Source organism: Cherax quadricarinatus, chromosome 80 (assembly GCF_038502225.1).
Source record: "Cherax quadricarinatus isolate ZL_2023a chromosome 80, ASM3850222v1, whole genome shotgun sequence".
NCBI lineage: Eukaryota > Metazoa > Arthropoda > Malacostraca > Decapoda > Parastacidae > Cherax > Cherax quadricarinatus.
In genome coordinates, this window is record NC_091371.1 from 19,262,274 (window position 1) to 19,284,773 (window position 22,500).

The window sequence follows — 22,500 nt, forward strand, 5'->3', positions numbered from 1 at the left end:
ACCCTGCCTTGGTGGGAAACGGCTGTGTTAATAAAAAATATATATGTGTATATATATTATATATAACTGACCATTTCGGCTTATCAGGCAACACACAAAGAGGTATGATAAAGCTCATTGAGCAGTTGGAGAGTGGACCGAGTATCGACCAGTGAAGAGGCGGGGATAGAAGCTATGAATCGACCCTTGCAACCACAATTTGGTAAGTACAATTAGGTGAGGACAAAGATACGAGCTGTGAATCGACCCCTGAAATCTCAAATAGACGAGTAAACACACACACACACACACACACACACACACACACACACACACACGCACACGCACACGCACACACACACACACAGACACACACACACACGCACACGCACACGCACACGCACACACACACACACACACACGCACACACACACACACACACACACACACACACACACGCACACACACACGCACACACACACACACACAAAACTCATGGTTCGGGGAGTGACCCAGTAGAGACCAGGGAAGAGGCGGGGCCAGGAGCTATGACTCGACCCCTGAAAACCACAACTAGGTGAGTACACACACACACACCTTCATAGAAACTAGATTCACCACACACTAACATTGAGGGAGTTATGGACCCAGAGCACTATATGCTGAGACAAAGCCAAGAAAACGCAAGATTTACATTTTGCCGGGGAAGCGACTAGTTTATTGTGCACAACATTTCCATCCAGCAGACGGTAGCGCAAGAGCATACAGATACACAAAAGGCCTAGGAATCTGGTCCTGAAAGGGTTAACAGGAGCACATCTAGATTTTTATCTACAATTGTCTTATCAGTTGCAAACAAATTTAGGATATTTGCTTAATATGTTTGGCAATTTATTTTCATTAATAATATATCTTACTTTGACATATCACATAGGTTAGTATACTGTCGATAAGAAATACAAGAGAGAGAAAACTGATACAACACTCAGACACACAAGAAACTGAACACCAAAATAACACTAAGAAACATGAGGTTGAACTGTAATACAGCACCCACACAGCACACAAAGTCTGCTTCGTTGTAACCCTCTCTCACATTCCAAATAACGAACGTGTGGTTTTCAACTATTAAAGCAACGTTGTGTCCCAACAGCAGAGGGACTCTCGCGTCGTCGCCGTCGCCGCCGCAGCCGCAGCCGCAGCCGCAGCCGCAGCCGCAGCCGCAGCAGCAACAGCAGCAGCAGCAGCAGAAAACTGTACGGTACGATTACTGTCTCCTCGCTAGATATATAGCCTTGCATAACTATTAACACACACACACACACACACCAAAGTGAAAGGGATAAGTGCAAAGTCAGGATAGATCACTCACCCCTCACACACCAGGCAAGTGTCTATTGACAAGTGCCTTTGACAACTAGTAACTACAGACGTAGGTGTGACACATCACTCAGACTTCAGCATCGACTATAATACGGTACATGGTTGTGTTCCCTCACCAGTAACACAACTGTCTCTAGCTTACCTGACACCTCCGAGTCTATCCCTATCAGTTCCAGTCCACTTCACTTCTCGCCTCTAGATGTATCTATTAAAACATATATTTTGGAAATACATTCCAGTGAAAGTGGTGACTCAGGAAGTGATAACCAGCGTTCTGTTATGCAAAGTGATGCTGTTATACCACAGCATCTCCCTCCATCACCACCTACCTAACAATCTGTGGATGTTATGCTCTCTAGCGGGCACCCTCCTCGCGATTATTATTCTTTTTCTTTTTTTTTTGTCTGATGAACAAGCAATATGTTAGATTTTACAAACTTAATTTACATTCAGTATACACTTGTATTTAATTTCCTGTGTTTCTTAATAGTTATTCCTGTAATATTTGGGATTCGGTTTGGTGACGATCCATGTAAGTTTTTCATGAACGAGACGCAAAATGCAACAAACATTTCCATGATCTTTGATATAGCTCTAATCTCGCCTTATTTTGAAAAAGCCAGTAATTGCAAGTCCGTGCACTCTGCCCCAGGCCGAGACTCGTGGAACTCCGTATTTATCAAGAATTGCAAGAAGCCAATATCACGTGGCTATAATGTTCCACAGAGAAGGAACCTGGACACGGGAGGCATCGCACAGTCATTTTAAAAACCTCTGACATAACACCACTGCATGAACGTGGCAATAAAGTAATCACAAAAAACTATAGACCGATATCGCTGACATCCTACATTTTCAAGATTTTTAGAGTTGTAAGAAGACTGCCAATCACACTGAATCACAGCATATGCACAACACAAGAAATTCCAAATCAATGATGACACTCTTCAGGTCACTCGTTATCTGTTGATTGGAATATTGATGTACTAACGGCCCCCTTCAAGGCAGGAGAAATTACAGAACTGGAAAACGTACGTGAACCTCCACAGTTCGTATAAACTCAGGCACCTAAATTACTGGGATCATTTTAAGTCCCTCGAACTGTAGTGATTTGAAAGTAGGCGAGAAAGATGCATCATAATCTATACCTGGAAGATACTAGAGCGATTCCTCCCAAACCTGTACACCGAAATTGTTACTTATAAACACAAGAGGCTTGGCAGACGGTGTAGGATACCTCCGATGATGAGCAGGGAAGCGACGATTACAATGAGAGAGCTCAATAAGTATTATGAGACCACCACTCTTCAACACCCTTCATGCATACGTGGTAATTACCAACAAAATTTTAGCATGACTTCAAGAGGAAATTCAACAAATTCTTCAAACCAGTTCCTGATCAGCCGGGTTGTAGTGCTTACGTTGGCCTGCGGACGGAATCACTTGCTTGATCGATCAGGCCAGCAACCAGGTCGTCTTTTCTGGGACCTGGCCGCAGGGGCAGTGACCTCCAGAAGAGACTGTAGGTAACTTATAGGTAACCATCAGTAGGGAAAAGGCTTGGCATTGTGCTTCACCAGAGACTGATTCACAAGTCACACCCACATCATCATTAATGTTTATGAGTGACAGTAACTAATTTATGAGTGACAACTGAATTACGTTGTAAATCCTGAAATACGAGCAACCAATGTTTTTATACGTAGCACTGGAATCACCCAAGTTGTTAGTGGGTGCTTCCAGAACACTAACTGGAGGATCGACATAAGTGATCTTGTCAGCAAAAGCATGTAAATTAAATATACTACAGAGGACACAGTTCTCTACTCCTGACACCGTAGGATAGAAGCTCCTTCTGTTACTTTTGTGAGCTTGATCCAAAAATGAGTTTATAATGTGTAAAATATAAGAGCTGACAGATCTGAGGATAAATACAACAAAAGAGGTAGTTTAGGTAGTGGTGAGCGTGCAGGAAGATGACACTCCGGGGGAGGGGTACTCACTTCTAGGTGAGGGACTCACTCCTGGGGGTGTGTTAATCACTCCTGGGGAGGGATTCTCACTCCTGGAGAGGGATTCTCACTCCTGGAGAGGGATTCTCACTCCTGGAGAGGGATTCTCACTCCTGGGGAGGGATTCTCACTCCTGGGGAGGGATTCTCACTCCTGGGGAGGGATTTTCACTCCTGGGGAGGGATTCTCACTCCTGGGGAGGCATTCTCACTCCTGGGGAGTGATTCTCACTCCTGGGGAGGGATTCTTACTCCTGGGGAGGGATACTCACTCCTGGAGAGGTATACTCACTCCTGGGGAAGGATACTCACTTCTGGGGAGGGACAGTCACTCCTGAGGGGGGGTACTCCCTTCTGGGGGAGGGATACTCACTTCTGGAGAGGAATTGTCACGTTTGGGGAGGGATTTTCACATTAACGTGGAAAAACTCCCACATGATCAATGACTTGTAACCTCGTAGAGTGTCCAGTGTCAACTACCATACAACATACTCCTACAAATATTTATCTTGTTTAACAAGCACCACACAACAATCTTACTGCAATAATTTATATTCTAGTTTAACAATTAGCAAACAACAATCTCTCCCCAACCCTTCGTATCCCAATTTTCTTGAGAGTGTACTTATTTATGCGTGGCAAACTAAATTAATTCTCTGGCAGAAGCACCAGCACACCCTGAGAGAAGAATGATGCTCTGTTTTCGCTTCTGCTGTGGAAGTTGGCATGCTTCAAATTGTTCTCTCTCTCAAGTGTCACACAAAACATGCTGAGGAAGTTGTTTGTCTTTCCAGGAATATCGCATCGGCTACTCTAGCAAGTCAGGTATTGTTTATACTAGTAAAAATGACTTAACCTCTGCCAGTGTGTTCTTCAATTCACAACAGAGGTCTGCGATGTCATGCGTGTGTGTGTGTACCACACTCCCGCACTCCCGTCCACCCCTACTTTCTTGGGTGTTTACGAGTTAGTAGCCGTGTGCATACATTCACATACGAATGTTTTTACCTGGGATAATACTATACAAGTGAATATTTATATTGCACGGCACGCGTCGCCTCAAGCAGGGAGGATGGAGGAGTGGAGGACGACGAGTGGAGTGAGGGAGGTTGGGCCAGGAGAGAGATGGAAGAGTGGTACAGAAGAAAGGAGGGTGTGGAGAGGAATGATCGAGAGAGGGTGGAATGGTGAGAAAAAGATGTAAAGTAGGGAGGGAGGGTGAACTAGAAAAAGACAGAAATGGGATGGGGAGAGGAGGCAGGTAGAGATTAGTGAGAAAAGTAGAGAAGATAGTTTTAGTGAAAAGTAGGTAGAGAGGGAGGGAGGAAGGGAAGAAGGAAGACATCTCGGTTATACACACAACAAGAGCAGACAGGCAGACACAAGCTGACACACGCATACATATGATAATAAATTCCAGATACATAAACAAATGCGCTTCCGAGAGCGGCGTGTCTACCCTGTGTGTACTCACCTAGTTGTGGTTGCAGGAGTCGATTCATAGCTCCTGGCCCCGCCTCTTCACTGGTCGCTACTGGGTCACTCTTCCTGCTCCATGCGCTTTATCATACCTCTTCTTCAAGCTATGTATGGATCCTGCCTCCACTACATCACTTCCCATCACTTTCCAGACTATTCCACTGCCAGACAACTCTGTGACTGAAGAAATACTTCCTACTGTCCCTGTGATTCATCTAAGTATTCAACTTCCAACTGTGTCCCCTTGTTGTTGTGTCCCATCTCTGGAACATCCTGTCTCTGTCCACCTTGTCGATTCTTTTCAGTATTTTATATGTGGTTATCATATCTTCCCTATCTCTCCTGTCTTCCAATGTCGTCAAGTCGATTTCCCTTAATCTCTCCTCGTAGGACATACCCCTTAGCTCCGGGACTAGTCTTGTTGCAAACCTTTGCACTTTCTCTAGTTTCCTCACATGCTTGGCCAGGTGAGGGTTCCAAACTGGCGCTGCATATTCCAATATAGGCCTAACGTACACAGTGTACAGGGTCCTGAATGAGTCTTTATTTAGATGTCGGAATGCTGTTCTTAGGTTTGCCAGGCGCCCGTATGCTGCAGCAGTTATTTGGTTGATGTGCGCCTCAGGAGATGTTCCCGGTGTTATACTCACACCAAGATCCTTTCCCTTGAGTGAGCTTTGTAGGCTCTGGCCCTCTAGATTGTACTCCGTCTGTGGCCTTCCTTGCCTTTCCTCAGTCTTCATGACTTTGCACTTGGTGGGGTTGAACTCCAGGAGCCATTTACTGGACCAGGCCTGCAGCCTGTCTAGATCCCCCCTGTAGTTCTGCCTGGTCCTCGTCCGACTGAATTCTTCTCATCAACTTCACATCATCCGCAAACAGGGACACTGCCGAGTCTATTCCTTCCGTCATGTTCACAAATACCAGAAACAGCACCACTCGTTACAGGCGCCCACTCTGAGACCTCGCCACTTACCATGACTCGCTGTTGTCTTCCTGACAGGTATTCCCTGATCCATTCACTGTTATCCCTCCTGGTCCTCCAGCTTTTGCACTAATCTCTTGAGTGGAACCGTGTCAAACGCCTTCTTACAGTTCAAGAAAATGCAATCTACCCACCCCTCTCTCTCGTCCTACTGCCGTCACCCTCTCATAGAACTCCAGTAGGTTTGTGATGCAGGATTTCCCGTCTCTGAAACCGTGCTGGCTCTCATTGATAAGCTCATTCTTTTCTAGGTGTTCCACCACTCTTCCGCTGATAATTTTCTCCATGACCTTGCATACTATACACGTCTGACACTGGTCTGTAATTTAATCCTTCGTGCCTGTCTCCTTTTTTAAGAAATTGGGACTACATTTGCTGTCTTCCATACTTCCGACAGTCGTCCTGTTTCGACAGATGTGTTGAAGATAGTTGTTAGTGGTACACAAAGTGCCTCTGCTCCCTCTCTCAGGACCCATGGAGAGATGTTATCCGGCGCTATCGCCTTTGAGGTATCTAGCTCGCTTAGCAGCCTCTTCACTTCTTCCTCGGTTGTATGTATTGTGTCCAGCACTTGATGGTGTACCCCACCTCTCCGCCTTTCTGGAGGCCCTTCTGTCTCTGTGAACACTCTCTGAATCTCATGTTGAATTCCTCACATACTTTGCAGTCATTTTTTTGTGACCTCTCCTCCTTCCTTCCTCAGCCTGATTACCTGGTCCTTGACTGTTGTTTTCCTCCTGATGTGGCTGTACAACAGCTTTGGGTCAGATTTGGCTCTTGCTGCTATGTCATTCTCGTATTGTCTTTGGGCCTTCATACTTACCTGTGCATATTAATTTCTGGCTCTATGACTGGTTTCCTTATTCTCCTGGGTCCTTTGCCTTCTATACTTCTTCCATTCCCTAGCACACTTGGTTTTGGCCTTCCTGCATCTTTGGGTGAACCACGGGCTCATCCTGGCTTTTTCATTATTCCTGTTACCCTTGGGTACAAACCTCTCCTCAGCTTCCTTGCATACTATTGTCACATATTCCATCATCTCGTTTACTGACTTCCCTGCCAGTTCTTTGTCCCACTGAAACCCATTAAGGAGGTTCTTCATGCCAGCGTAGTTCCCTTTCTTGTAGTTTGGCTTCATTCGTCCAGCCCTTCCTACTTCCCCCTCCACCTGTAACTCTACTATGTATTCAGCGCTCCCAAGGGGTCTTTCATATGTGATGTCCTCAATATCTGCACTACTCAAGGTGAATACTAGGTCCAGTCTTGCTGGTTCATCCTCTCCTCTCTCTTTGATAGTGTTCCTTATGTGTTGGTACATGAGGCTTTCCAGTACCACCTCCATCATCTTAGCCCTCCACGTTTCTTGGCCCCCATGTGGGTGCAAGTTTTCCCAATTGATTTCTTTGTGGTTGAAGTCACCCATTATCAGTAGTTTTGCCCTGCTCGCATGAGCCCTTCTGGCCACTTCAGCCAGTGTATCAACCATCGCTCTATTACTCTCATCATACTCTTGCCTTGGCCTCCTGCTGTTCTGTGGTGGGTTATACATCACTGCAATTACCACCTTGGGACCTCCAGACTGAAGCATTCCTATTATGTAGTCTCTTGCTTCTCTTCTGTCTCCTCTCTCCAGCTCATCAAAATCCCATCGGTTTTTGATCAGCAGTGTCACTCCTCCACCCCTTCTGTTCCCTCTGTCTTTCCTCAGAATCTGATATCCCATTGAAAAAGATGGCATCTGTTATCATCCCTGTGAACTTGGTTTCTGCGAGGGCTATGATGTCCGGTGATGCCTCTTTGACTTTCTCGTGCCACTCTTCCCACTTATTCGTTATTCCATCAGCATTAGTTTACCATACCTTCAGTTTCCTCTCTAACACTGTGTTTTAAGGGGTCTGTAAGGATGGGGGGGGGGGTGCCTGGCAGTGTGCTGCAGGATTCTACAGCATAGTGTGGGGTGGGGGCTGTGAGTGTGGGTTGTTGGATAGCGTGTTTGGTTGTGGGGTTCTGGGAATGGTTCTTTGTGTGCTGGCTTTTGTTGCTCTGCCCTGCTCTGGCTGTCCTCTGCTGATTCTGTCTTTGTCTCTCTTCCTAGCTCCTTTTGTTTTTGTGTCCTATCCCTCAGCTGCTGTCGTTCTGTTTTTGTTCTGTCTTGGTCTAGGAACACCCTTTCGTATGCTGACGATTCCTTCAACCGTGTGTGTGTGTGTGTGTGTGTGTGTGCATATTCATCTAATTGTGGTTGCAGGGGTCGATTCACAGCTCCTGGCCCTGCCTCTTCACTGGTCGCTACTAGGTCCACTCTTTGCTCCATGAGCTTTATCATACCTCTTTAAGCTGTGTGTGTGTACTCACCTAGTTGTGGTTGCAGGGGTCGATTCACAGCTCCATGCTGTGTGTGTGTGTATATACTCACTGAATTGCTTTTGCAGAGGGAGTTGAGTCTGAGCTCCGGACCCCGCCTCCTAAACCAATTTGACGTCACTGATTTCTGGCCTCTTGGGGCCTTATCATACCTTATCTTAAAGCTGTGTACTGAGTTTGCCTGCAACTAACAATGCACCAACTGTATAACATATTCATATGGCCAGTGTTGATATAACCTGTATCTTGCTACTCTACAAATATATTACAAAAGATATTATGAACCAGTGTTGATTATGACTAGAAACATTATTTACAGTGCCTAGTTATTATCCAACACGAGGGAGGCTGTGATAGAGTAAAAATAACTCAAATTATAGAAAACACTTTTTTGTGAAAAATATGCAAGACTTGCTCTCAAGTACCCTGCGTATGTAACACAGGTCACTGTGACCTTATACTGGCATAGGTCACTGTGACCTTATACTGGCATAGGTCACTGTGACCTTATACTGACACAGGTCACTGTGACCTTATAGTACCCTTAATAAGAGGTATAACTACAGATCATTATACTTGGCTTGCAGCGCTGTGTGGGGGTATGTCGTATATACATTACGTATTATATGACATAATTCTATCGTCAGTTTCATACATAGGAGATACGTTGAGATACGAAGCATGTTGTTCACAGTGTACACTGCACACTGTCATGTGCACTCTAGTCGTAATAACTTGAATGAACTAAGTTTGACCATCAGCGTCCCGGAGCACATTACCAGATTGTTATATAGCTTTCTGCATTAATGTTAACTTTATAAAATAAGGTGTTTATAGTATAAAAAAAGTGCTCCATACTGTTATAAATAATGTTATCTGTATACTAGGAGAGACCTACAGTAGGAACCCTGGCTCTGGTACTAGGAGAGACCTACAGTAGGAACCCTGGCTCTGGTACTAGGAGAGACCTACAGTAGGAACCCTGGCTCTGGTACTAGGAGAGACCTACAGTAGGAACCCTGGCTCTGGTACTAGGAGAGACCTACAGTAGGAACCCTGGCTCTGGTACTAGGAGAGACCTACAGTAGGAACCCTGGCTCTGGTACTAGGAGAGACCTACAGTAGGAACCCTGGCTCTGGTACTAGGAGAGACCTACAGTAGGAACCCTGGCTCTGGTACTAGGAGAGACCTACAGTAGGAACCCTGGCTCTGGTACTAGGAGAGACCTACAGTAGGAACCCTGGCTCTGGTACTAGGAGAGACCTACAGTAGGAACCCTGGCTCTGGTACTAGGAGAGACCTACAGTAGGAACCCTGGCTCTGGTACTAGGAGAGACCTACAGTAGGAACCCTGGCTCTGGTACTAGGAGAGACCTACAGTAGGAACCCTGGCTCTGGTACTAGGAGAGACCTACAGTAGGAACCCTGGCTCTGGTACTAGGAGAGACCTACAGTAGGAACCCTGGCTCTGGTACTAGGAGAGACCTACAGTAGGAACCCTGGCTCTGGTACTAGGAGAGACCTACAGTAGGAACCCTGGCTCTGGTACTAGGAGAGACCTACAGTAGGAACCCTGGCTCTGGTACTAGGAGAGACCTACAGTAGGAACCCTGGCTCTGGTACTAGGAGAGACCTACAGTAGGAACCCTGGCTCTGGTACTAGGAGAGACCTACAGTAGGAACCCTGGCTCTGGTACTAGGAGAGACCTACAGTAGGAACCCTGGCTCTGGTACTAGGAGAGACCTACAGTAGGAACCCTGGCTCTGGTGTCCCGTGGCCTGGTAGCAAACACTCTCGCCTTCGTGGTTCGATCCCAGGTAAGGGTGAAAACATTGGGCATGTTTCCTTACACCTACTGCCCCCTTCACCTAGCAAGGTACTTGCAGGTACTTGGGTGTTAGTTGATTGATGTGGATCGCATCCTGGGGGACAAGACTGACCATAATAGAAATAAGACAGACAGTCCTCGATGACGCACTGACTTTCTTGGGTTATCCTGGGTGGCTAACCCTCCGAAGTTAAAAATCCGAACAAAATCTTAGCGTCCCTCAGACGCCCAGGTGGAGCTGAATCGGTGAGGGTGATTCTTACCTGAATTTCGCTGCTCTCTACCAACTGTATTCTATCGAAGGGAGTGAAGTCACGCCATGACTTCACTCCCTCAAAGCGCCCACAAATTGCTGACAGTATTTGTAATATTATGGAGCACTTTTCTTTCACTATAAATACATTATTTGATAAACTTGACATTACTACAGTAACCTGTATAACACTGATAAAATAGGGATACTTTTAACATAAAGAAGTGCAGACTCAGAAATACTCCGTTATATTGACAACGTTGCTGCCACCACACGGTGCACTTTATCATGTTGTCAGTAGGAGACAGCGCATTTGTGTATGCATGTGTAAATACATTCTGTGGCCACTTTTTTAGGTACACCCGTCTAGGAATTGAGGTGCTGCCATATGACTGGTTGATTAGATATTTACATCGACGAACATCTTTTTCAGATGACGACCCGTCACTGGCTCCCGAAGGAACATAAGAACATAAGAAAGAAGGAACACTGCAGAAGGCCTACTGGCCCATGCGAGGCAGTATACAAGTGTATGTAATAAAGTGGCCACTGAGTGCATAACATATATATATATACACATTTTTTTTTCAACAAGTTGGCCGTCTCCCACCGAGGCAGGGTGACCCAAAAAAAAAGAAAGAAAATTCCCAAAAAGAAAATACTTTCATCATCATTCAGCACTTTCACCACACTCACACATTATCACTGCTTTTGCAGAGGTGCTCAGAATACAACAGTTTAGAAGCATATACGTATAAAGATACACAACATATCCCTCCAAACTGCCAATATCCCAAACCCCTCCTTTAAAGTGCAGGCATTGTACTTCCCATTTCCAGGACTCAAGTCCGACTATATGAAAATAACCGGTTTCCCTGAATCCCTTCACTAAATATTACCCTGCTCACACTCCAACAGATCGTCAGGTCCCAAGTACCATTCGTCTCCATTCACTCCTATCTAACACGCTCATGCACGCTTGCTGGATGTCTATATATATATATATATATATATATATATATATATATATATATATATATATATATATATAATATATATATATATATATATATATATATATATATATATAAAATATATATATATATATATATGTCGTGCCGAATATGTAAAACTGGTCAATTAGAAAGAACTCATTTAAAATTAAGTCCTTTCTAAAATTTTCTCTTATACGTTTAAAGATATATTTTTTTCATTAATGTTGATGTAAAAATTTATAATTTTGCACCAAAAGGAACTTAGAAAACTTACCTAACCTTATTATAACAAGAGCAATTTATTTTAGCCTAACCCAACTAAATATATTTTAAATACGTTTACAATAATTTAGTACTAAACAAACACAATTAAATACTATATATATATATATATATATATATATATATATATATATATATATATATATATATATATATATGCAAACAATCGCAGACGAGCGATCTTAACTATGCAGGACAAGCCACGGGGGGGGGGGGGTTGAAAATCTTTAGCTCAAGTATTTTCACACTTCTTAGTGTGTCATCAGGAGCTATGCAATGTTGCAAGGGAGCAACCAAAGCAGGGAGAGAGGTCTCAGAGTAGCGTAGGTGTCACTGGCCACGGTTACCCTTAGACTGTGACAGTACTTGAGCTCAAGATTTCCACCCCCCGTGGCTTGTCCTGCATATATATATATATAGTGTGTGTGTGTGTGTGTGTGTGTGTGTGTGTGTATGTCGTGCCGAATAGGTAAAACTGGTCAAATAGCAAGAACTCATTTACAATTAAGTCCTTTCTAAAATTTTCTTTTGTACGTTTAAAGATATATTTTTTCATTGATTTTACTGTAAAAATTAATAATTTTGTACCAAAAAAAAAAACCTTACTAAACCTTCCTAGCCTTATTATAACAAGCGCAATTTAATTCAGCCTAATCCAACTAAATATATTTTAAATAAGTTTACAATAATTTAATAATAAACACAGTGAAATATATTTTTTCGTTTGGTTCAGAATGATTTTTGCGAAATTATTGCATACACAAATTTTCGCTTGCGTTATTCGGCAAGAAGAGCGTTGGTATTTAAGCCAAAATCGCAAGTTTTACGTATTCGGCACGACACACACACACACACACACACACACACACACACACACATATATATATATATATATATATATATATATATATATATATATGTGTGTGTGTGTGTGTGTGTGTGTGTGTGTGTGTGTGTGTAAATATCACGAACAAGCAATACAAGATGCAAAACAACCACGGACGGAGTTGAATGATAGCTCTAGACCTTCCGTGTTGCAATCAATACATCAGGAGCTTGCAATGCTGCAGAAAAGAAGAGGAGGTCCAAGCAAATACGATCACAGGGAACGCCCTCTTGTGCCTATTTCCCGCCTCTCGAACAGTCTAGTTCCCCTGTCAACCCTATCAAGTCCTAATATGACTGTCCTTTTAGTATTTTTATGTCATTATCATATCTCCCCTAGTTCTCCCTCCACTGTCAGGGTTAGTCTCTCTAGTCTCTCCTCCTGCCTCATATTTATTATCGGTGGATTTCATCAAAAAATGGATACACCAGTATTTATTATCGGTGGATTTCATCAAAAAATGGATACACCGGTATTTATTATCGGTGGATTTTATCAAAAAATGGATACACCAGAAGAGTTCTGCCACAGTGAGATAAGAGGGAAAGGGAGGGAGCCAGATGAAAAGAGGCAAGCGGGGGGAGCCAGAATGCCAGGGGTAAATGGAGGGAGGGAAAGGGAGAGGAGCAAGTGGAGGGAGCAAAAGTGAGGGTGTGGAGGACGAGGCAGGAGTACCGTGAGGGGGGCACGCACATTAATGCAGGTAACGTCGCCTCACCTGTGAACACCTGCTTGGATTTCTCTCGCAACCCAAAATTCCTCCCTGTACACGTACATATGTACACTCCTCCCACACAGCTTGCAGAGGATATGGAGATAAAATGAAAAATACGAACAGTAGAGGAGAAGGAAAGGATACAAACGGACCTGGACAAGCCACAGGAGTGGTATGGCAGGTAGTTGCTGGAATTCAACCCCAGGAAATACAAGGTTATTAAAACTGAGAAAGGGCAAAGAAGACCAAAGACGAAGTACAGGCTTGGGGGAACAAAGGCTGCAAACCTCACTTGAAAAGGACCTCAGGGTGAGCATAACACAAGAGCATAACGCTAGAGGCTCTCGTCTGAATCAACTGCGCGTCTGGCAAACCTAAGATTACATTTCAGGAATTTAAACAGTCGTTCACCACACAATATACGATACATGTAAGGCCCACCTTGAAGTATGAAGCACCAGCATGGAACCCACACGTGAGCAAGCATGCTAAGATTAGATAAGACTTTGCCGGGGAAGCGGCTAGTTTATTGTGCACCCCATATCCATCCTGTGGAGGGTACGCGAGAACATATGGATACACAAATGGCCTAGGAACTAGACCCCAGAAAAGGTTAACAGGAGTACATCCGAATTTAGATCTACAATTGACTTGTCTGTTACAGAGAAATTTAGGAAATTTACTTAATATACCTGGTATATATCTTATTTTCATTAATAAATTATCTTGAAATATCACACACCTCTATATTCCTCAATAAGTGAATAATATAGCACAAAGTGTTCAAGAAACTGACATAGGGCTGGCTACATATTTTGCATTTGGTTTGATCATCTGTGTGTCTGCCAGATTGTCAGAAATACTTGCAACTAAGCTTAAGCCCGACTACTACAATACTAGTCACTCTGTTTACATTGCAAGTTGCTAAGAAACTGGAGAATGTGCAGGAATATGCAACAAGGATTGTTCTAGGGCTAAGTTCATGAACTACGAAGAGGCTAATGAAACTGAATCTAAGGACACTGGAGGACAGAAGTACCCGGGAAGACAGACAACAACAATATAAAATAGAGGAATCGATAGGGTATACCGGGACAGGTTGTTTGGGAGGCAAGAAACAGGTATTCGAGGAGACAGGTGGAAGTTTAAGTCCCAGAGAAGACGCGGAGATGTCAGGAAGTATTTCTGCAGTCTCAGGGTGATCAGGAAAGGGAATGATCTCACTGAGGAAGTGGTGGTTGCAGGCTCCACACACAGTTTTATGAGCAGGTACGATGGAGCTCAGACGGTAAGGAGGGAGTGAATCTGGCATGTGGAAAGTTGAGGCGAGGCTAGGAGTTAGGACTCGACCCCTGCCACAACACGCAGGTGAGTATACATACTGTACATACATACATACGCACACACGAACACACACACACACACACACACACACACACACACACACACACACACACACACACAGGTCGCTAGTAGCGACCAACGAAGAGGCGGGACCTGGAGCTAAGACTCGACTCCCGCAACTACAAATGAGTACACAGACACACACACACATACACAAGAGATTAGTGCATAAGCTGAAGGACCAGGCAGGTATAACAGGGAAGGCACTGCAATGGATCAGGGAATACCTGTGGGAAAGACATCAGCGAGTCATGGTACGTGACGAGGTGTCAGAGTGGGCACCTGTGGCGAGCGGGGTTCCATAGGGGTAAGTCCTACGACCGATGTGTTTCTGGTATATGTGAACGACATTACGAAAGAAATAGACTCAGAAGTGGCCCTGTTTGTAGATGATGTGAAGTTGATGAGAAGAATTAAATCGGACGAGGACCAGGCATCTGGACAGAATGCAGACCTGGTCCAGAAACTGGCTCCTGGAGTTCAACCCCACCAAGTGCAAAGTCATAAAGATTGGGGAAGATCAAAGAAGACCACAAATGGAGTACAGTCAAATAGGCCAGAGACTACAAACCTCACTCAAGGAAAAGGATCTTGGGGTGAGTATAACACCGGGCACATCTCCTGAAGCGCACATCAACCATATAACTACTGCAGCATATGGACGCCTTGCAAACCTAAGAACAGCATTCCAACATCTCAATAAGGAATCGTTCAGGATCCTGTACACCGTATATGTCAGGCATATATTGGAATATACAGCACTAGTTTGGAACCCACACCTAGCCAAGCACGTAAGGAAATTAGAGAAAGTGCAAAGGTTTGCAACAAGACTAGTCCCGGAGCTAAGGGGCATGTCCTTCGAAGAGAAGTTAAGGGAAATCGACCTGACTACACTGGAGGACAGGACAGATAGGGGGATATGATAACGACATATAAAATACTGAGAGGAATTGACAAGGTGGACAGAGACAGGATGTTCCAGAGATGGGACAATGCAACCAGGGGAAACAATTGGAAGATGAAAAACAGGGATGTTAGGAAGTATTTCTTCAGTCACAGTGGAATAGTTTGGAAAGTAATGGGAAGTGATGTAGCGGAGGCAGGATCCATACATAGCTTTAAGAAGAGGTATGATAAATCTCATGGAGCAGGAAGAATGACATAATAGCGACCAGTGAAGAGGCGGGGCCAGAAACTGTGACTCGATCCCTGCAACCACAACTAGATGAGTGAGTAGAGAGAGAGTGGACCTAGAAGCAACTGGCGAAGAGGCGGGGCCAGAGTTGTAAATCGACCCCTGCAACTACATATAGGTGAGTCCACACACACACACACACACACATACACACACACACACACACACACACACACACACACACACACACACTTACCTTAAGTCACTAGTCACTCAGCCACCAACACATCAACACTCACCTGGAATACAAACAAAAATTGATTATTTATAAATAAAAATAACAATACATTTGTTCATTATTAACAACTGAGATTACAGTTGACTTAGAGCTTTGAAGCCAGGGCAAGCCAGTCCTTAAACTGCCAAGCCAGCGGGTTATCCACTGGCCTCGCTTCGTATCTCGTTACGTACCTAGCTTCGTATGGTGGTGAGCTGGATAAGTGTGTATGAGTGTGGCAAAAGAGTGGGATGAGAGTGAAATAAAACTCTGAGTGGGGTGATAGCGTGTTGAAGAAGAGTGGGAGGGATGAAAGTGAAATGAACTCAGAGTTAATAGGATGATAGTGAGGAAGTAGTGAGTGGGATGAGAGTGAGAAGAGAGTGAATGAGAAGATAGTGAGTTTGATGAGAGTAAGAGTGAGAGCGAGAGAACTAAGAGTGTTTCATGGAGGGAAAAAAGAAGGAATCACAACCACACCAAGCAAATATAGTCACGTGATAGAAAACCATGGTTCAAAGTAAAGATTAAACACATTGAACACTAAATCGCAACAACAGTTATAATTCCCTCGCCCTTACAGACTCTGGGTCGTATAGGGGCATTCAGGGCCACACAAGCCCAGGGTACCTTCCACACACACCCTGAGGAACATAGGGAGCGTCCAGCCTCGCAGAAACTGACATGCAGTGACCGTTCAAGATGCCTTGGTTCAAAGACTCTGAATTACCTCCCATTAACAAGAACCCGCAATTAAGAAGTTTAAAATGCTTTGGTTCGAAGAATCTGAACTACCCTTCCTCTCACAACGAACCTTATGATGCCGCTTCGGTCTGTCTCGGTGTTTGGTAAATTATTCCAGCCACGGTATTGTGATTTTTTATTCTTGCCTTTCACCTTCCAAGGATACAACGTAGTCGTCTGCCATTCTGTGGGTGCTGCATAAGCCATACGAGTTTACCGCTTCCCCAGGAATATAACAATGTTCTGTGGTAAAGGAAGAAGAGAGTCGGGGAGGTAATAATCTTCCTCCCATATCGAGCCTCTGAAACATGTAATATGTACTGCAACACGAAACGAAACAATGGTAAAGCTTTATAATGTATAACTCAATGAATATTACCCTTTGTATTCAAGGGAGGTGAGAGAGAGAGAGAGAGAGAGAGAGAGAGAGAGAGAGAGAGAGAGAGAGAGAGAGAGAGAGAGAGAGAGAGAGAGAGAGTGTGTACTCGCCTATTTGTGGTTGCAACGGTCGAGTCATAGCTTCTTCGCTGGTCGCTACTAGGTTCACTTTCTCCCTGCTCCAAGAGTTTTATCGTATTTCTTCTTAAAGGTAGGTAGGTGGGTGTATGGGTGGGTGTATGGGTGGGTGTATGGGTGGGTGTATGGGTGTAGGTATGGGTGTGGGTATGGGTGTGGGTATGGGTGTAGGTATGGGTGTAGGTATGGGTGTGGGTATGGGCATGTACTCATCTAACTGTGGTTGCAGGGGTCGAGTCAGCTCCTGTGTGTGTGTGAGTGCGTACGTTTGAGAGTTTTCAGCACATTACTCCCTTAACATCGCTATACGGATTACAGTGTAAAGTTTCGAGATAACGAAGCCTTTCTAGCGGTAGCCAGAGCGCTAGCAGCGACACCTCCCTAGCGGCTGCTCTCGTGCACTTGACGCGCTCAAACCACCAGATAACACTTACCTTCTTAATCCTGAGTGACGGAGCACAAGTGATAAGTGCAAAGTGTCCAGCATGATGCTAGCGGTCTGGCAGTGCTGGGAATATCATTGCCGTCCCTGGGGTGAGGCAGATACTCCATTCCAGTGTTGTTGTGTTGTGTGGCCGAGTTCACACACACACACACACACACACACACACACACACACACACACACACACACACACACACACACACACACACACACACACACACCACAATTCGCAAATGCATGTTGTTGTGGATGTGTACACGAACGTTCGTACTCAAGTGAGTTCGTGGATCCCAATGGAAATAAGCCAAGAACCCCAGTAGAAATAAGTCAAGGACACTATGGAAACAAGTTACTTTGATCTTTGGTTATCCTAGGTAATTTATGCTATGTATGATAATTGTACTTATGTGTACCTGTACCTAAATAAACTTACATACATGTGCTCACATGTCTGCTCACAGCTTCGTATATAATATCCAATTTTGGTTTTAAGTGAACAAACATCACACTTGTTGCATATTGCAAGCCTAACACGCACGTGTGTACACTCGCCTAGGTGTACTGGAAGGGTTGATTCATAGCTACTGGCACCTGCTCTTAATTCTTACTCATCGTCTTTATAAATTTCTTTATCATGGGGAGCGCTAAACCCGTATGGATTATACAGCGCCTGTAGGGAAGGTATTCAGGCTTAATTCGAAGAACTGGAGGACAAATCCAATGCCCTGGATCAAGAACCCCTCACTAGCATTAAGAACCTCCCTTGAGGGGATCGAGTCCTTTAAAACCCGATCATAACTACGTTGGTAACTGTGTATGATATCTGCCTAGTCCATCATTATCATCTAGTGTGTTCCATTTAGCAAGCTGTGAGAGAAACTGACGTCGCCGTCATTCATCTGCGTCTTTCCCTGCCATCTACATTGGTTACTGAACGATAACTGGAGAATGCCTCCTCTGATCGGCTCCAAACTATTAGCACCGCTGGGTTTTTCTTAAATGAAGGTTAACACTGATTTTGAGTTGTGAAAATTAGAATTTGCCAATTTTATTATAATTATTTTGGTGTAATAACTAGAGAATGTCTCTTCTGCTAGGCTTGAAACTTTCCATGGTGAAGTATCTTACTTAGATAAAGCTTTGGATTGCTAAAGTGTGTAAGTACCAAGCTGCACAGTTTTACTTTATGCCTTCACTTGTCTTGATTTATCAGAAACTGTTTAATGCCAATTAAAAAGACGAGGAAAACTTTTTCACGGTGATTGAAACATCTCGTTATTATTATTATTGGCGGTGCTAAATTAGTTGAAGCTATACGACGAATGGGAAGTAATGAGCTTTAATGGAAGGGAAGAATAGCTTCAATTACTTGGATTAAGAGACCTTTAGAAGCATGAAGGAACCTCCAGGGTGTACGTGGAGACACGGAGGTGAGAGGGTGTCTACTTATATGTTGCTACAATAGCAGAGTAACGCTCGTGGTTTCCCCGTCTTCAATACTCTTTATTTATCACGTATATATATTTTCAATGCTTGTTATACTTGTTACTTCCTCTTATTATTCATTCCGCTGCTCAACAACTCTACCTGAGAAGAATTTTCTTGTACTATCTCTTCTACTCCACTTTATCCTGGATTTTCAACCGTAGCTTCTTGTTATCCCTGTTACAGTCACTTTCTCTTTTAAGTCCACTCAAGACCTTTCATGTCGTTATCACGTCTCTATGTCTGAGACCTTTTTTGTGGTTATCACGTATCTTTGAGACCTTTTTTTGTGGTTATCACGTATCTTTGAGACCTTTTATGTGGTTATCACGTATCTTTGAGACCTTTTATGTGGTTTTCACGTATCTTTGAGACCTTTTATGTGGTTATCACGTATCTTTGAGACCTTTTATGTGGTTATCACGTATCTTTGAGACCTTTTATGTGGTTATCACATATCTTTATCTATCAGCTAACATAAGCATCTTTAATGTTGTCAACCTTTCATCTTAGCTCATACTGCTCAACTCTGGTGCCATTTTGTACCTCTTTGGACATTTTCTAAATTGTGTTTTGTTTCAGGTGTGGGCACCAGACAACTGCTGCAGGTGTGTGTGTGTGTGTGTGTGTGTGTGTGTGTGTGTGTGTGTGTGTGTGTGTGTGTGTGTGTGTGTGTGTGTGTGTGAGGGCAGATAAGGACAGCAGGAAAGAGGGTCCAGGATGGTGGTGGATCAGCGGCCAGTAATGAACTTTTCTTTCTATCCATTGGAAAGTTTGGAGGTGGCTCTCAATGGCTCTGATGTGGCTCTCAGTGGTGGCTCTCAGTGGTGGCTTTCAGTGGTGGTTCTCAGAGGGGCAGTCTGGTGACGTCCAGAGATCGCAAGAACCAAGCGTCACCCTCTCCCTGAGGACCTGGCGTCACTCTCTCCCCCAGTACCAAGCGTCACCCATTCCCTTGAGGACCTAGCGTCCCTCTCTCCCCCAGTACCATGCGTCACCCTCCCTTGAGGACCTGGCGTCTCTCTCTCCCCCAGTACCAAGCGTCACCCATTCCCTTGAGGACCTACCGTCCCTCTCTCCTCCAGTATCAAGCGTCACCCTCTCCCTTGAGGACCTGGCGTCACCCTCTCCCTTGAGGACCTGGCGTCACCCTCTCCCTGATGACTTGGCGTCACTCTCTCCCCCAGTACCATGCGTCACCCTCTCCCTTGAGGACCTGGCGTCACTTTCTCCCCCCAGTACCAAGCTTCACTCTCTCCCCCAGGGCGAAGCGTCACCCTCTCCCTCAGGACTTGGTGCCTCCTCGTCTCTCAGAACCTAGTGTCCCCTACTCTCCCAAGACACGCGACTTAGAAAGGAAAGTGTCAAAACCGTCGTGAGACACTGACGAGTACCGATTATATTGGCAATATACTGAAGATGCTTCTCAGAGTTTACAGTGTAGTGGCAGCCGGATACAATGCTCACACTACATCGTGCTTCACAACAATCACATCTGCATTCTGTAAAGGCTAAGGAAACTGTCCTACTGCATTGTTGTAGAGATGACACTGCGCCGGTGCTACTGTTGTTACTGCTGCTTGCAACCATCATACACCACCACAGTCTGCTTGATCAGGCGCCTCCTGAAGATTCTTATCAAGTTTCGTCTTGATAGTCTCCTGTGATATATAGGCAGGGTAGAAGGAAAGGAAGAGGAGGGAAGGAGGAGGAGGAGGAGGAGGAGGAGGAGAGTGACAAAGGTTCCGCCGTCAAGTGTCAACGTGATAATCTGTGTGGTTTTGGCATCCGTACACTTGACAGAGTTTATCAGCCACGGTCTGCCATCACTGTCACTCTGGTGACACACACTTAAGTGCGGGGGGGGGGAAATGTGCAGATAAAGAACAACGAATTATGCCACAGTAGAACGGTCACGCATGTCTCACTGCAGAGTGCTAACCTATTTGTGGTTGCAGAGGTCAAGTCATAGCTCCTGGCCCCGCCTCTTCACTGATCGCCCTCAGGTCCTCTCTCTCCCTGCTCCGTGAGAATTATCAAACCTCGTTTTAAAACTATGTATGGTTCCTGCCTCCACTACGTCACTTTCCAGCCTATTCCACTTCCTGACAACCCTGTGACTAAAGAAATACTTCCAAACATCCCTCTGACTCATCTGAGTCTTCAACTTTAAACTGTGACCCCTTGTTTCTGTGTCCCCTCTCTGAAACATCCTGTCTCTATCCACCTTGTCAATTCCTCGCAGTATTTTGTATGTCGTTATCATGTCTCCCCTAATCCTCCTGTCCTTCAGTGTCGTCAGGTCGATATCCATTAACCTTTCTTCGTAGGACATTCCTCTTAGCACTGGAACTAGTCTTGTTGACGTGCTTGACCAGGTGTGGGTTCCAAACTGTTGCTGCATACTCCAATAGGGACACTTCTGAGACTATCCCTTCCGTCATGTCATTCACATAAACCAAAAATAGCACTGGTCCTAGGACTGACCCCCGTGGAACCCCGCTTGTCACAGGCGCCCACTCTGACACCTCGACATGTACCATGATTCGTTGTTGCCTCCCTGTCAGGTATTCTCTGATCCATTGCAGTGCCCTTCCTGTTATGTGTGCCTGGTCCTCTAGCTTTTGCACTAATCTCTTATGAGGAATTGTGTCGAAGGCCTTCTTGCAGTCCAAGAAAATACACTCTACCCACCCCTCTCTCTCGTGTCTTACCTCCGTTACCTTGTCATAAAACTCCAGTAGGCTTGTGACAGAGGATTTTCCCTCCCTGAATTCATGTTCATTGTCGTTTATAAGCTTATTCCATTCCAGGTACTCCACCACTCTCCTCCTGATAATCTTCTCTATGGCTTTGCATACTATACACATCAGTGACACTGGTCTGTAGTTTAGTGCCTCGTGTCGTCTCCTTTCTTAAAAATGGCTACTATATTTGCCATCTTCCATACCTCAGATAGTTGCCCAGTTTCGATGGATGTGTTGAAAATTGTTTAGTGGCACACACAGCATCTCTGCTCCCTCTCTAAGGACCCACGGAGATGTCCGGTCCCACCGCCTTTGAGATATCAAGTTCACTTAGCAGCTTCTTCACTTCCTCCTCAGTTGTGTGCATTTCATCCAGCACTTGTTGAAGTACCCCCCTATTCTGACTTTCCAGAGTCCTTGCTGTCTCCACTGTAAATACTTCCTTAAATCTCATGTTGAGCTCCTCACATACTTCTTGGTCTTTTCTTGTGGGCTGCTTACCTTCCTTCCTCAGCCTGATTACCTGGTCCTTGACTGTTGTCTTCCTCCTGATGTGGCTATACAACAGTTTCAGGTCAGACTTGAC

The 22,500-nt window shown here is 44.7% G+C and overlaps 1 protein-coding gene across 4 annotated transcripts in view; it reads right to left on the minus strand.

Annotated features, from left to right (window-relative positions):
• The window catches only part of LOC128705121 (protein APCDD1-like), a 386,828-nt gene that overhangs the window by 231,292 nt on the left and 133,036 nt on the right, over positions 1-22,500 (minus strand). The gene's annotated exons all lie outside the window — the stretch shown is intronic.